Genomic DNA, 16,301 nt, shown 5'->3' with positions numbered 1-16,301 from the left:
GAGAAGAAGCCCCAAAGTTCCCTCCAGGCACTTTCAGTGTGGGTGCCTTCTCCACGTGGTTCCTGGTTTCACTGCAGCTCTGAAGAGAATGTTAGCAAAGAGGTAATCGGGACAGTGCAAACAGTACTCAAAGACAGGGAGAGCAAGCTCTCTCTTGGCACTTTGGATGTGGGACATACAGCGAGATGTTTGCTGCTTTTACATTTGGCTGTTGGGAGATTTACAGCACAAAGATATCTAGTTGATTTGAAGCAGTTCCGAGAAAGTCTAAGCATAATCCTCACTTTTCCCTCCTGGCACTTTCCAGGTGGGAGATATAGCAGGATGTATATTGGTTTTGAGGACAACTCAATGGACAGTGTGGGGAGAAAAGTTCCTGGCTCCTTGAATGCCGTTTCTGGAGACTCTGCGATCAATGTGGGAGATATGTCAAGATGTGTGTTGGTTTTGAGGACAGCTTTCTGGAGTGTCTTAGCAAAGAGGTCACACGGATAATCAGAGCAATTCTCAGAGACACTGAGACCAAGCTCCACAATTCCTCCTGGCACTTTCCCTGTAGGAGATACCGCAAGACGTTTCTGTATATTGGGCACAGCGCTCTGCAGGGTGTTAGCAGAGAGTTTCCCGGGACAGTGAAACCCTATATCGGAGACACTGAGAAGAAGCCCCAAAGTTCCTTCCAGGCACTTTCAGTGTGGGTGCCTTCTCCACGTGGTTCCTGGTTTCACTGCAGCTCTGAAGAGAATGTTAGCAAAGAGGTAATCGGGACAGTGCAAACAGTACTCAAAGACAGGGAGAGCAAGCTCTCTCTTGGCACTTTGGATGTGGGACATACAGCGAGATGTTTGCTGCTTTTGCGTTTGGCTGTTGGGAGATTTACAGCACAAAGATATCTAGTTGATTTGAAGCAGTTCCGAGAAAGTCTAAACATAATCCTCACTATTCCCTCCTGGCACTTTCCCTGTAGGGGATACCGCAAGACTTTTCTGTATATTGGGCAGAGCACTCTGCAGGGTGTTAGCAGAGAGTTTCCCGGGACAGTGAAACCCTATATCAGAGACCCTGACAAGAAGCCCCAATGTTCCCTCCAGGCACTTTCAGTGTGGGTGCCTTCTCCACGTGGTTCCTGGTTTCACTGCAGCTCTGAAGAGAATGTTAGCAAAGAGGTAATCGGGACAGTGCAAACAGTACTCAAAGACAGGGAGAGCAAGCTCTCTCTTGGCACTTTGGATGTGGGACATACAGCGAGATGTTTGCTGCTTTTACATTTGGCTGTTGGGAGATTTACAGCACAAAGATATCTAGTTGATTTGAAGCAGTTCCCAGAAAGTCTAAACATAATCCTCACTTTTCCCTCCTGGCACTTTCCATGTGGGAGATATAGCAGGATGTATATTGGTTTTGAGGACAACTCAATGGACAGTGTAGGGAGAAAAGTTCCTGGCTCCTTGAATGCCGTTTCTGGAGACTCTGCGATCAATGTGGGAGATATGTCAAGATGTGTGTTGGTTTTGAGGACAGCTTTCTGGAGTGTCTTAGCAAAGAGGTCACACGGATAATCAGAGCAATTCTCAGAGACACTGAGACCAAGCTCCACAATTCCTCCTGGCACTTTCCCTGTAGGAGATACCGCAAGACGTTTCTGTATATTGGGCACAGCGCTCTGCAGGGTGTTAGCAGAGAGTTTCCCGGGACAGTGAAACCCTATATCGGAGACACTGAGAAGAAGCCCCAAAGTTCCTTCCAGGCACTTTCAGTGTGGGTGCCTTCTCCACGTGGTTCCTGGTTTCACTGCAGCTCTGAAGAGAATGTTAGCAAAGAGGTAATCGGGACAGTGCAAACAGTACTCAAAGACAGGGAGAGCAAGGTCTCTCTTGGCACTTTGGATGTGGGACATACAGCGAGATGTTTGCTGCTTTTACATTTGGCTGTTGGGAGATTTACAGCACAAAGATATCTAGTTGATTTGAAGCAGTTCCGAGAAAGTCTAAACATAATCCTCACTTTTCCCTCCTGGCACTTTCCATGTGGGAGATATAGCAGGATGTATATTGGTTTTGAGGACAACTCAATGGACAGTGTAGGGAGAAAAGTTCCTGGCTCCTTGAATGCCGTTTCTGGAGACACTGCGATCAATGTGGGAGATATGTCAAGATGTGTGTTGGTTTTGAGGACAGCTTTCTGGAGTGTCTTAGCAAAGAGGTCACACGGATAATCAGAGCAATTCTCAGAGACACTGAGACCAAGCTCCACAATTCCTCCTGGCACTTTCCCTGTAGGAGATACCGCAAGACGTTTCTGTATATTGGGCACAGCGCTCTGCAGGGTGTTAGCAGAGAGTTTCCCGGGACAGTGAAACCCTATATCAGAGACACTGAGAAGAAGCCCCAACGTTCCTTCCAGGCACTTTCAGTGTGGGTGCCTTCTCCACGTGGTTCCTGGTTTCACTGCAGCTCTGAAGAGAATGTTAGCAAAGAGGTAATCGGGACAGTGCAAACAGTACTCAAAGACAGGGAGAGCAAGCTCTGCATTACTCTCTTGGTACTGTGGATGTGGGACATACAGCGAGATGTTTGCTGCTTTTGCGTTTGGCTGTTGGGAGATTTACAGCACAAAGATATCCAGTTGATTTGAAGCAGTTCCGAGAAAGTCTAAGCATAATCCTCACTTTTCCCTCCTGGCACTTTCCCTGTAGGGGATACCGCAAGACGTTTCTGTATATTGGGCACAGCGCTCTGCAGGGTGTTAGCAGAGAGTTTCCCGGGACAGTGAAACCCTATGTCAGAGACACTGAGAAGAAGCCCCAATGTTCCCTCCAGGCACTTTCAGTGTGGGTGCCTTCTCCACGTGGTTCCTGGTTTCACTGCAGCTCTGAAGAGAATGTTAGCAAAGAGGTAATCGGGACAGTGCAAACAGTACTCAAAGACAGGGAGAGCAAGCTCTCTCGGCACTTTGGATGTGGGACATACAGCGAGATGTTTGCTGCTTTTACATTTGGCTGTTGGGAGATTTACAGCACAAAGATATCTAGTTGATTTGAAGCAGTTCCGAAAAGTCTAAACATAATCCTCACTTTTCCCTCCTGGCACTTTCCCTGTACGGGATACCGCAAGACGTTTCTGTACATTGGGCACAGCGCTCTGCAGGGTGTTAGCAGAGAGTTTCCCGGGAAGGTGAAACCCTATATCGGAGACACTGAGAAGAAGCCCCAACGTTCACTCCAGGCACTTTCAGTGTGGGTGCCTTCTCCACGTGGTTCCTGGTTTCACTGCAGCTCTGAAGAGAATGTTAGCAAAGAGGTAATCGGGACAGTGCAAACAGTACTCAAAGACAGGGAGAGCAAGCTCTACATTACTCTCTTGGCACTTTGGATGTGGGACATAGAGCGAGATGTTTGCTGCTTTTACATTTGGCTGTTGGGAGATTTACAGCACAAAGATATCTAGTTGATTTGAAGCAGTTCCGAGAAAGTCTAAACATAATCCTCACTTTTCCCTCCTGGCACTTTCCCTGTAGGAGATACCGCAAGACGTTTCTGTACATTGGGCACAGCGCTCTGCAGGGTGTTAGCAGAGAGTTTCCCGGGACAGTGAAACCCTATATCAGAGACACTGAGAAGAAGCCCCAACGTTCACTCCAGGCACTTTCAGTGTGGGTGCCTTCTCCACGTGGTTCCTGGTTTCACTGCAACTCTGAAGAGAATGTTAGCAAAGAGGTAATCGGGATAGTGCAAACAGTACTCAAAGACAGGGAGAGCAAGCTCTCTCTTGGCACTTTGGATGTGGGACATACAGCAAGATGTTTGCTGCTTTTGCGTTTGGCTGTTGGGAGATTTACAGCACAAAGATATCTAGTTGATTTGAAGCAGTTCCGAGAAAGTCTAAACATAATCCTCACTATTCCCTCCTGGCACTTTCCCTGTAGGGGATACCGCAAGATGTTTCTGTATATTGGGCAGAGCACTCTGCAGGGTGTTAGCAGAGAGTTTCCCGGGACAGTGAAACCCTATATCAGAGACACTGAGAAGAAGCCCCAATGTTCCCTCCAGGCACTTTCAGTGTGGGTGCCTTCTCCACGTGGTTCCTGGTTTCACTGCAGCTCTGAAGAGAATGTTAGCAAAGAGGTAATCGGAACAGTGCAAACAGTACTCAAAGACAGGGAGAGCAAGCTCTACATTACTCTCTTGGCACTTTGGATGTGGGACATAGAGCGAGATGTTTGCTGCTTTTGCGTTTGGCTGTTGGGAGATTTACAGCACAAAGATATCTAGTTGATTTGAAGCAGTTCCGAGAAAGTCTAAGCATAATCCTCACTTTTCCCTCCTGGCACTTTCCCTGTAGGGGATACCGCAAGACGTTTCTGTATATTGGGCACAGCGCTCTGCAGGGTGTTAGCAGAGAGTTTCCCGGGACAGTAAAACCCGACATCAGAGACATTGAGAAGAAGCCCCAATGTTCCCTCCAGGCACTTTCAGAGTGGGTGCCTTCTCCACGTGATTCCTGGTTTCACTACAGCTCTGAAGAGAATGTTAGCAAAGAGGTAATCGGGACAGTGCAAACAGTACTCAAAGACAGGGAGAGCAAGCTCTACATTACTCTCTTGGCACTTTGGATGTGGGACATAGAGCGAGATGTTTGCTGCTTTTGCGTTTGGCTGTTGGGAGATTTACAGCACAAAGATATCTAGTTGATTTGAAGCAGTTCCGAGAAAGTCTAAGCATAATCCTCACTTTTCCCTCCTGGCACTTTCCCTGTAGGGGATACCGCAAGACGTTTCTGTACATTGGGCACAGCGCTCTGCAGGGTGTTAGCAGAGAGTTTCCCGGGACAGTGAAACCCTATGTCAGAGAGACTGAGAAGAAGCCCCAATGTTCCCTCCAGGCACTTTCAGTGTGGGTGCCTTCTCCACGTGGTTCCTGGTTTCACTGCAGCTCTGAAGAGAATGTTAGCAAAGAGGTAATCGGGACAGTGCAAACAGTACTCAAAGACAGGGAGAGCAAGCTCTCTCGGCACTTTGGATGTGGGACATACAGTGAGATGTTTGCTGCTTTTACATTTGGCTGTTGGGAGATTTACAGCACAAAGATATCTAGTTGATTTGAAGCAGTTCCGAGAAAGTCTAAACATAATCCTCACTTTTCCCTCCTGGCACTTTCCCTGTAGGAGATACCGCAAGACGTTTCTGTATATTGGGCACAGCGCTCTGCAGGGTGTTAGCAGAGAGTTTCCCGGGACAGTGAAACCCTATATCAGAGACACTGAGAAGAAGCCCCAATGTTCCCTCCAGGCACTTTCAGTGTGGGTGCCTTCTCCACGTGGTTCCTGGTTTCACTGCAGCTCTGAAGAGAATGTTAGCAAAGAGGTAATCGGGACAGTGCAAACAGTACTCAAAGACAGGGAGAGCAAGCTCTACATTACTCTCTTGGCACTTTGGATGTGGGACATAGAGCGAGATGTTTGCTGCTTTTGCGTTTGGCTGTTGGGAGATTTACAGCACAAAGATATCTAGTTGATTTGAAGCAGTTCCGAGAAAGTCTAAGCATAATCCTCACTTTTCCCTCCTGGCACTTTCCAGGTGGGAGATATAGCAGGATGTATATTGGTTTTGAGGACAACTCAATGGACAGTGTAGGGAGAAAATTTCCTGGCTCCTTGAATGCCGTTTCTGGAGACACTGCGATCAATGTGGGAGATATGTCAAGATGTGTGTTGGTTTTGAGGAGAGCTTTCTGGAGTGTCTTAGCAAAGAGGTCACACGGATAATCAGAGCAATTCTCAGAGACACTGAGACCAAGCTCCACAATTCCTCCTGGCACTTTCCCTGTAGGAGATACCGCAAGACGTTTCTGTATATTGGGCACAGCGCTCTGCAGGGTGTTAGCAGAGAGTTTCCCGGGACAGTGAAACCCTATATCAGAGACACTGAGAAGAAGCCCCAACGTTCCTTCCAGGCACTTTCAGTGTGGGTGCCTTCTCCACGTGGTTCCTGGTTTCACTGCAGCTCTGAAGAGAATGTTAGCAAAGAGGTAATCAGGACAGTGCAAACAGTACTCAAAGACAGGGAGAGCAAGCTCTACATTACTCTCTTGGCACTTTGGATGTGGGACATAGAGCGAGATGTTTGCTGCTTTTACATTTGGCTGTTGGGAGATTTACAGCACAAAGATATCTAGTTGATTTGAAGCAGTTCCGAGAAAGTCTAAACATAATCCTCACTTTTCCCTCCTGGCACTTTCCCTGTAGGGGATACCGCAAGACGTTTCTGTACATTGGGCACAGCGCTCTGCAGGGTGTTACCAGAGAGTTTCCCGGGACAGTGAAACCCTATGTCAGAGACACTGAGAAGAAGCCCCAATGTTCCCTCCAGGCACTTTCAGTGTGGGTGCCTTCTCCACGTGGTTCCTGGTTTCACTGCAGCTCTGAAGAGAATGTTAGCAAAGAGGTAATCGGGACAGTGCAAACAGTACTCAAAGACAGGGAGAGCAAGCTCTACATTACTCTCTTGGCACTTTGGATGTGGGACATACAGCGAGATGTTTGCTGCTTTTGCGTTTGGCTGTTGGGAGATTTACAGCACAAAGATATCTAGTTGATTTGAAGCAGTTCCGAGAAAATCTAAGCATAATCCTCACTTTTCCCTCCTGGCACTTTCCCTGTAGGGGATACCGCAAGACGTTTCTGTATATTGGGCACAGCGCTCTGCAGGGTGTTAGCAGAGAGTTTCCCGGGACAGTGAAACCCTATGTCAGAGACACTGAGAAGAAGCCCCAATGTTCCCTCCAGGCACTTTCAGTGTGGGTGCCTTCTCCACGTGATTCCTGGTTTCACTACAGCTCTGAAGAGAATGTTAGCAAAGAGGTAATCGGGACAGTGCAAACAGTACTCAAAGACAGGGAGAGCAAGCTCTACATTACTCTCTTGGCACTTTGGATGTGGGACATAGAGCGAGATGTTTGCTGCTTTTACATTTGGCTGTTGGGAGATTTACAGCACAAAGATATCTAGTTGATTTGAAGCAGTTCCGAGAAAGTCTAAACATAATCCTCACTTTTCCCTCCTGGCACTTTCCCTGTAGGAGATACCGCAAGACGTTTCTGTACATTGGGCACAGCGCTCTGCAGGGTGTTAGCAGAGAGTTTCCCGGGACAGTGAAACCCTATATCAGAGACACTGAGAAGAAGCCCCAACGTTCACTCCAGGCACTTTCAGTGTGGGTGCCTTCTCCACGTGGTTCCTGGTTTCACTGCAACTCTGAAGAGAATGTTAGCAAAGAGGTAATCGGGATAGTGCAAACAGTACTCAAAGACAGGGAGAGCAAGCTCTCTCTTGGCACTTTGGATGTGGGACATACAGCAAGATGTTTGCTGCTTTTGCGTTTGGCTGTTGGGAGATTTACAGCACAAAGATATCTAGTTGATTTGAAGCAGTTCCGAGAAAGTCTAAACATAATCCTCACTGTTCCCTCCTGGCACTTTCCCTGTAGGGGATACCGCAAGATGTTTCTGTATATTGGGCAGAGCACTCTGCAGGGTGTTAGCAGAGAGTTTCCCGGGACAGTGAAACCCTATATCAGAGACACTGAGAAGAAGCCCCAATGTTCCCTCCAGGCACTTTCAGTGTGGGTGCCTTCTCCACGTGGTTCCTGGTTTCACTGCAGCTCTGAAGAGAATGTTAGCAAAGAGGTAATCGGAACAGTGCAAACAGTACTCAAAGACAGGGAGAGCAAGCTCTACATTACTCTCTTGGCACTTTGGATGTGGGACATAGAGCGAGATGTTTGCTGCTTTTGCGTTTGGCTGTTGGGAGATTTACAGCACAAAGATATCTAGTTGATTTGAAGCAGTTCCGAGAAAGTCTAAGCATAATCCTCACTTTTCCCTCCTGGCACTTTCCCTGTAGGGGATACCGCAAGACGTTTCTGTATATTGGGCACAGCGCTCTGCAGGGTGTTAGCAGAGAGTTTCCCGGGACAGTAAAACCCGACATCAGAGACATTGAGAAGAAGCCCCAATGTTCCCTCCAGGCACTTTCAGTGTGGGTGCCTTCTCCACGTGGTTCCTGGTTTCACTGCAGCTCTGAAGAGAATGTTAGCAAAGAGGTAATCGGGACAGTGCAAACAGTACTCAAAGACAGGGAGAGCAAGCTCTACATTACTCTCTTGGCACTTTGGATGTGGGACATAGAGCGAGATGTTTGCTGCTTTTGCGTTTGGCTGTTGGGAGATTTACAGCACAAAGATATCTAGTTGATTTGAAGCAGTTCCGAGAAAGTCTAAGCATAATCCTCACTTTTCCCTCCTGGCACTTTCCCTGTAGGGGATACCGCAAGACGTTTCTGTACATTGGGCACAGCGCTCTGCAGGGTGTTAGCAGAGAGTTTCCCGGGACAGTGAAACCCTATGTCAGAGAGACTGAGAAGAAGCCCCAATGTTCCCTCCAGGCACTTTCAGTGTGGGTGCCTTCTCCACGTGGTTCCTGGTTTCACTGCAGCTCTGAAGAGAATGTTAGCAAAGAGGTAATCGGAACAGTGCAAACAGTACTCAAAGACAGGGAGAGCAAGCTCTACATTACTCTCTTGGCACTTTGGATGGGGGACATAGAGCGAGATGTTTGCTGCTTTTGCGTTTGGCTGTTGGGAGATTTACAGCACAAAGATATCTAGTTGATTTGAAGCAGTTCCGAGAAAGTCTAAGCATAATCCTCACTTTTCCCTCCTGGCACTTTCCCTGTAGGGGATACCGCAAGACGTTTCTGTATATTGGGCACAGCGCTCTGCAGGGTGTTAGCAGAGAGTTTCCCGGGACAGTAAAACCCGACATCAGAGACATTGAGAAGAAGCCCCAATGTTCCCTCCAGGCACTTTCAGTGTGGGTGCCTTCTCCACGTGATTCCTGGTTTCACTACAGCTCTGAAGAGAATGTTAGCAAAGAGGTAATCGGGACAGTGCAAACAGTACTCAAAGACAGGGAGAGCAAGCTCTACATTACTCTCTTGGCACTTTGGATGTGGGACATAGAGCGAGATGTTTGCTGCTTTTGCGTTTGGCTGTTGGGAGATTTACAGCACAAAGATATCTAGTTGATTTGAAGCAGTTCCGAGAAAGTCTAAGCATAATCCTCACTTTTCCCTCCTGGCACTTTCCCTGTAGGGGATACCGCAAGACGTTTCTGTATATTGGGCACAGCGCTCTGCAGGGTGTTAGCAGAGAGTTTCCCGGGACAGTGAAACCCTATGTCAGAGACACTGAGAAGAAGCCCCAATGTTCCCTCCAGGCACTTTCAGTGTGGGTGCCTTCTCCACGTGGTTCCTGGTTTCACTGCAGCTCTGAAGAGAATGTTAGCAAAGAGGTAATCGGGACAGTGCAAACAGTACTCAAAGACAGGGAGAGCAAGCTCTACATTACTCTCTTGGCACTTTGGATGTGGGACATACAGCGAGATGTTTGCTGCTTTTGCGTTTGGCTGTTGGGAGATTTACAGAACAAAGATATCTAGTTGATTTGAAGCAGTTCCGAGAAAGTCTAAGCATAATCCTCACTTTTCCCTCCTGGCACTTTCCCTGTAGGGGATACCGCAAGACGTTTCTGTATATTGGGCACAGCGCTCTGCAGGGTGTTAGCAGAGAGTTTCCCGGGACAGTGAAACCCTATGTCAGAGACACTGAGAAGAAGCCCCAATGTTCCCTCCAGGCACTTTCAGTGTGGGTGCCTTCTCCACGTGGTTCCTGGTTTCACTACAGCTCTGAAGAGAATGTTAGCAAAGAGGTAATCGGGACAGTGCAAACAGTACTCAAAGACAGGGAGAGCAAGCTCTCTCGGCACTTTGGATGTGGGACATACAGCGAGATGTTTGCTGCTTTTGCGTTTGGCTGTTGGGAGATTTACAGCACAAAGATATCTAGTTGATTTGAAGCAGTTCCGAGAAAGTCTAAGCATAATCCTCCCTTTTCCCTCCTGGCACTTTCCCTGTAGGAGATACCGCAAGACGTTTCTGTACATTGGGCACAGCGCTCTGCAGGGTGTTAGCAGAGAGTTTCCCGGGACAGTAAAACCCGACATCAGAGACATTGAGAAGAAGCCCCAATGTTCCCTCCAGGCACTTTCAGTGTGGGTGCCTTCTCCACGTGATTCCTGGTTTCACTACAGCTCTGAAGAGAATGTTAGCAAAGAGGTAATCGGGACAGTGCAAACAGTACTCAAAGACAGGGAGAGCAAGCTCTACATTACTCTCTTGGCACTTTGGATGTGGGACATAGAGCGAGATGTTTGCTGCTTTTACATTTGGCTGTTGGGAGATTTACAGCACAAAGATATCTAGTTGATTTGAAGCAGTTCCGAGAAAGTCTAAACATAATCCTCACTTTTCCCTCCTGGCACTTTCCCTGTAGGAGATACCGCAAGACGTTTCTGTACATTGGGCACAGCGCTCTGCAGGGTGTTAGCAGAGAGTTTCCCGGGACAGTGAAACCCTATATCAGAGACACTGAGAAGAAGCCCCAACGTTCACTCCAGGCACTTTCAGTGTGGGTGCCTTCTCCACGTGGTTCCTGGTTTCACTGCAACTCTGAAGAGAATGTTAGCAAAGAGGTAATCGGGATAGTGCAAACAGTACTCAAAGACAGGGAGAGCAAGCTCTCTCTTGGCACTTTGGATGTGGGACATACAGCAAGATGTTTGCTGCTTTTGCGTTTGGCTGTTGGGAGATTTACAGCACAAAGATATCTAGTTGATTTGAAGCAGTTCCGAGAAAGTCTAAACATAATCCTCACTATTCCCTCCTGGCACTTTCCCTGTAGGGGATACCGCAAGATGTTTCTGTATATTGGGCAGAGCACTCTGCAGGGTGTTAGCAGAGAGTTTCCCGGGACAGTGAAACCCTATATCAGAGACACTGAGAAGAAGCCCCAATGTTCCCTCCAGGCACTTTCAGTGTGGGTGCCTTCTCCACGTGGTTCCTGGTTTCACTGCAGCTCTGAAGAGAATGTTAGCAAAGAGGTAATCGGAACAGTGCAAACAGTACTCAAAGACAGGGAGAGCAAGCTCTACATTACTCTCTTGGCACTTTGGATGGGGGACATAGAGCGAGATGTTTGCTGCTTTTGCGTTTGGCTGTTGGGAGATTTACAGCACAAAGATATCTAGTTGATTTGAAGCAGTTCCGAGAAAGTCTAAGCATAATCCTCACTTTTCCCTCCTGGCACTTTCCCTGTAGGGGATACCGCAAGACGTTTCTGTATATTGGGCACAGCGCTCTGCAGGGTGTTAGCAGAGAGTTTCCCGGGACAGTAAAACCCGACATCAGAGACATTGAGAAGAAGCCCCAATGTTCCCTCCAGGCACTTTCAGTGTGGGTGCCTTCTCCACGTGGTTCCTGGTTTCACTGCAGCTCTGAAGAGAATGTTAGCAAAGAGGTAATCGGGACAGTGCAAACAGTACTCAAAGACAGGGAGAGCAAGCTCTACATTACTCTCTTGGCACTTTGGATGTGGGACATAGAGCGAGATGTTTGCTGCTTTTGCGTTTGGCTGTTGGGAGATTTACAGCACAAAGATATCTAGTTGATTTGAAGCAGTTCCGAGAAAGTCTAAGCATAATCCTCACTTTTCCCTCCTGGCACTTTCCCTGTAGGGGATACCGCAAGACGTTTCTGTACATTGGGCACAGCGCTCTGCAGGGTGTTAGCAGAGAGTTTCCCGGGACAGTGAAACCCTATGTCAGAGAGACTGAGAAGAAGCCCCAATGTTCCCTCCAGGCACTTTCAGTGTGGGTGCCTTCTCCACGTGGTTCCTGGTTTCACTGCAGCTCTGAAGAGAATGTTAGCAAAGAGGTAATCGGAACAGTGCAAACAGTACTCAAAGACAGGGAGAGCAAGCTCTACATTACTCTCTTGGCACTTTGGATGGGGGACATAGAGCGAGATGTTTGCTGCTTTTGCGTTTGGCTGTTGGGAGATTTACAGCACAAAGATATCTAGTTGATTTGAAGCAGTTCCGAGAAAGTCTAAGCATAATCCTCACTTTTCCCTCCTGGCACTTTCCCTGTAGGGGATACCGCAAGACGTTTCTGTATATTGGGCACAGCGCTCTGCAGGGTGTTAGCAGAGAGTTTCCCGGGACAGTAAAACCCGACATCAGAGACATTGAGAAGAAGCCCCAATGTTCCCTCCAGGCACTTTCAGTGTGGGTGCCTTCTCCACGTGATTCCTGGTTTCACTACAGCTCTGAAGAGAATGTTAGCAAAGAGGTAATCGGGACAGTGCAAACAGTACTCAAAGACAGGGAGAGCAAGCTCTACATTACTCTCTTGGCACTTTGGATGTGGGACATAGAGCGAGATGTTTGCTGCTTTTGCGTTTGGCTGTTGGGAGATTTACAGCACAAAGATATCTAGTTGATTTGAAGCAGTTCCGAGAAAGTCTAAGCATAATCCTCACTTTTCCCTCCTGGCACTTTCCCTGTAGGGGATACCGCAAGACGTTTCTGTATATTGGGCACAGCGCTCTGCAGGGTGTTAGCAGAGAGTTTCCCGGGACAGTGAAACCCTATGTCAGAGACACTGAGAAGAAGCCCCAATGTTCCCTCCAGGCACTTTCAGTGTGGGTGCCTTCTCCACGTGGTTCCTGGTTTCACTGCAGCTCTGAAGAGAATGTTAGCAAAGAGGTAATCGGGACAGGGCAAACAGTACTCAAAGACAGGGAGAGCAAGCTCTACATTACTCTCTTGGCACTTTGGATGTGGGACATACAGCGAGATGTTTGCTGCTTTTGCGTTTGGCTGTTGGGAGATTTACAGAACAAAGATATCTAGTTGATTTGAAGCAGTTCCGAGAAAGTCTAAGCATAATCCTCACTTTTCCCTCCTGGCACTTTCCCTGTAGGGGATACCGCAAGACGTTTCTGTATATTGGGCACAGCGCTCTGCAGGGTGTTAGCAGAGAGTTTCCCGGGACAGTGAAACCCTATGTCAGAGACACTGAGAAGAAGCCCCAATGTTCCCTCCAGGCACTTTCAGTGTGGGTGCCTTCTCCACGTGGTTCCTGGTTTCACTGCAGCTCTGAAGAGAATGTTAGCAAAGAGGTAATCGGGACAGTGCAAACAGTACTCAAAGACAGGGAGAGCAAGCTCTCTTGGCACTTTGGATGTGGGACATACAGCGAGATGTTTGCTGCTTTTGCGTTTGGCTGTTGGGAGATTTACAGCACAAAGATATCTAGTTGATTTGAAGCAGTTCCGAGAAAGTCTAAGCATAATCCTCCCTTTTCCCTCCTGGCACTTTCCCTGTAGGAGATACCGCAAGACGTTTCTGTATATTGGGCACAGCGCTCTGCAGGGTGTTAGCAGAGAGTTTCCCGGGACAGTAAAACCCGACATCAGAGACATTGAGAAGAAGCCCCAATGTTCCCTCCAGGCACTTTCAGTGTGGGTGCCTTCTCCACGTGATTCCTGGTTTCACTACAGCTCTGAAGAGAATGTTAGCAAAGAGGTAATCGGGACAGTGCAAACAGTACTCAAAGACAGGGAGAGCAAGCTCTACATTACTCTCTTGGCACTTTGGATGTGGGACATAGAGCGAGATGTTTGCTGCTTTTACATTTGGCTGTTGGGAGATTTACAGCACAAAGATATCTAGTTGATTTGAAGCAGTTCCGAGAAAGTCTAAACATAATCCTCACTTTTCCCTCCTGGCACTTTCCCTGTAGGGGATACCGCAAGACGTTTCTGTACATTGGGCACAGCGCTCTGCAGGGTGTTAGCAGAGAGTTTCCCGGGACAGTGAAACCCTATATCAGAGACACTGAGAAGAAGCCCCAACGTTCACTCCAGGCACTTTCAGTGTGGGTGCCTTCTCCACGTGGTTCCTGGTTTCACTGCAACTCTGAAGAGAATGTTAGCAAAGAGGTAATCGGGACAGTGCAAACAGTACTCAAAGACAGGGAGAGCAAGCTCTCTCTTGGCACTTTGGATGTGGGACATACAGCGAGATGTTTGCTGCTTTTGCGTTTGGCTGTTGGGAGATTTACAGCACAAAGATATCTAGTTGATTTGAAGCAGTTCCGAGAAAGTCTAAACATAATCCTCACTATTCCCTCCTGGCACTTTCCCTGTAGGGGATACCGCAAGATGTTTCTGTATATTGGGCAGAGCACTCTGCAGGGTGTTAGCAGAGAGTTTCCCGGGACAGTGAAACCCTATGTCAGAGACACTGAGAAGAAGCCCCAATGTTCCCTCCAGGCACTTTCAGTGTGGGTGCCTTCTCCACGTGGTTCCTGGTTTCACTGCAGCTCTGAAGAGAATGTTAGCAAAGAGGTAATCGGGACAGGGCAAACAGTACTCAAAGACAGGGAGAGCAAGCTCTACATTACTCTCTTGGCACTTTGGATGTGGGACATACAGCGAGATGTTTGCTGCTTTTGCGTTTGGCTGTTGGGAGATTTACAGAACAAAGATATCTAGTTGATTTGAAGCAGTTCCGAGAAAGTCTAAGCATAATCCTCACTTTTCCCTCCTGGCACTTTCCCTGTAGGGGATACCGCAAGACGTTTCTGTATATTGGGCACAGCGCTCTGCAGGGTGTTAGCAGAGAGTTTCCCGGGACAGTGAAACCCTATGTCAGAGACACTGAGAAGAAGCCCCAATGTTCCCTCCAGGCACTTTCAGTGTGGGTGCCTTCTCCACGTGGTTCCTGGTTTCACTGCAGCTCTGAAGAGAATGTTAGCAAAGAGGTAATCGGGACAGTGCAAACAGTACTCAAAGACAGGGAGAGCAAGCTCTCTCGGCACTTTGGATGTGGGACATACAGCGAGATGTTTGCTGCTTTTGCGTTTGGCTGTTGGGAGATTTACAGCACAAAGATATCTAGTTGATTTGAAGCAGTTCCGAGAAAGTCTAAGCATAATCCTCCCTTTTCCCTCCTGGCACTTTCCCTGTAGGAGATACCGCAAGACGTTTCTGTATATTGGGCACAGCGCTCTGCAGGGTGTTAGCAGAGAGTTTCCCGGGACAGTAAAACCCGACATCAGAGACATTGAGAAGAAGCCCCAATGTTCCCTCCAGGCACTTTCAGTGTGGGTGCCTTCTCCACGTGATTCCTGGTTTCACTACAGCTCTGAAGAGAATGTTAGCAAAGAGGTAATCGGGACAGTGCAAACAGTACTCAAAGACAGGGAGAGCAAGCTCTACATTACTCTCTTGGCACTTTGGATGTGGGACATAGAGCGAGATGTTTGCTGCTTTTACATTTGGCTGTTGGGAGATTTACAGCACAAAGATATCTAGTTGATTTGAAGCAGTTCCGAGAAAGTCTAAACATAATCCTCACTTTTCCCTCCTGGCACTTTCCCTGTAGGGGATACCGCAAGACGTTTCTGTACATTGGGCACAGCGCTCTGCAGGGTGTTAGCAGAGAGTTTCCCGGGACAGTGAAACCCTATATCAGAGACACTGAGAAGAAGCCCCAACGTTCACTCCAGGCACTTTCAGTGTGGGTGCCTTCTCCACGTGGTTCCTGGTTTCACTGCAACTCTGAAGAGAATGTTAGCAAAGAGGTAATCGGGACAGTGCAAACAGTACTCAAAGACAGGGAGAGCAAGCTCTCTCTTGGCACTTTGGATGTGGGACATACAGCGAGATGTTTGCTGCTTTTGCGTTTGGCTGTTGGGAGATTTACAGCACAAAGATATCTAGTTGATTTGAAGCAGTTCCGAGAAAGTCTAAACATAATCCTCACTATTCCCTCCTGGCACTTTCCCTGTAGGGGATACCGCAAGATGTTTCTGTATATTGGGCAGAGCACTCTGCAGGGTGTTAGCAGAGAGTTTCCCGGGACAGTGAAACCCTATATCAGAGACACTGAGAAGAAGCCCCAATGTTCCCTCCAGGCACTTTCAGTGTGGGTGCCTTCTCCACGTGGTTCCTGGTTTCACTGCAGCTCTGAAGAGAATGTTAGCAAAGAGGTAATCGGAACAGTGCAAACAGTACTCAAAGACAGGGAGAGCAAGCTCTACATTACTCTCTTGGCACTTTGGATGTGGGACATAGAGCGAGATGTTTGCTGCTTTTGCGTTTGGCTGTTGGGAGATTTACAGCACAAAGATATCTAGTTGATTTGAAGCAGTTCCGAGAAAGTCTAAGCATAATCCTCACTTTTCCCTCCTGGCACTTTCCCTGTAGGGGATACCGCAAGACGTTTCTGTATATTGGGCACAGCGCTCTGCAGGGTGTTAGCAGAGAGTTTCCCGGGACAGTGAAACCCGACATCAGAGACATTGAGAAGAAGCCCCAATGTTCCCTCCAGGCACTTTCAGTGT

This window comes from Chroicocephalus ridibundus, chromosome 2 (assembly GCF_963924245.1).
Source record: "Chroicocephalus ridibundus chromosome 2, bChrRid1.1, whole genome shotgun sequence".
Taxonomy (NCBI): domain Eukaryota; kingdom Metazoa; phylum Chordata; class Aves; order Charadriiformes; family Laridae; genus Chroicocephalus; species Chroicocephalus ridibundus.
Note: the sequence above shows the minus strand (reverse complement) of the source record.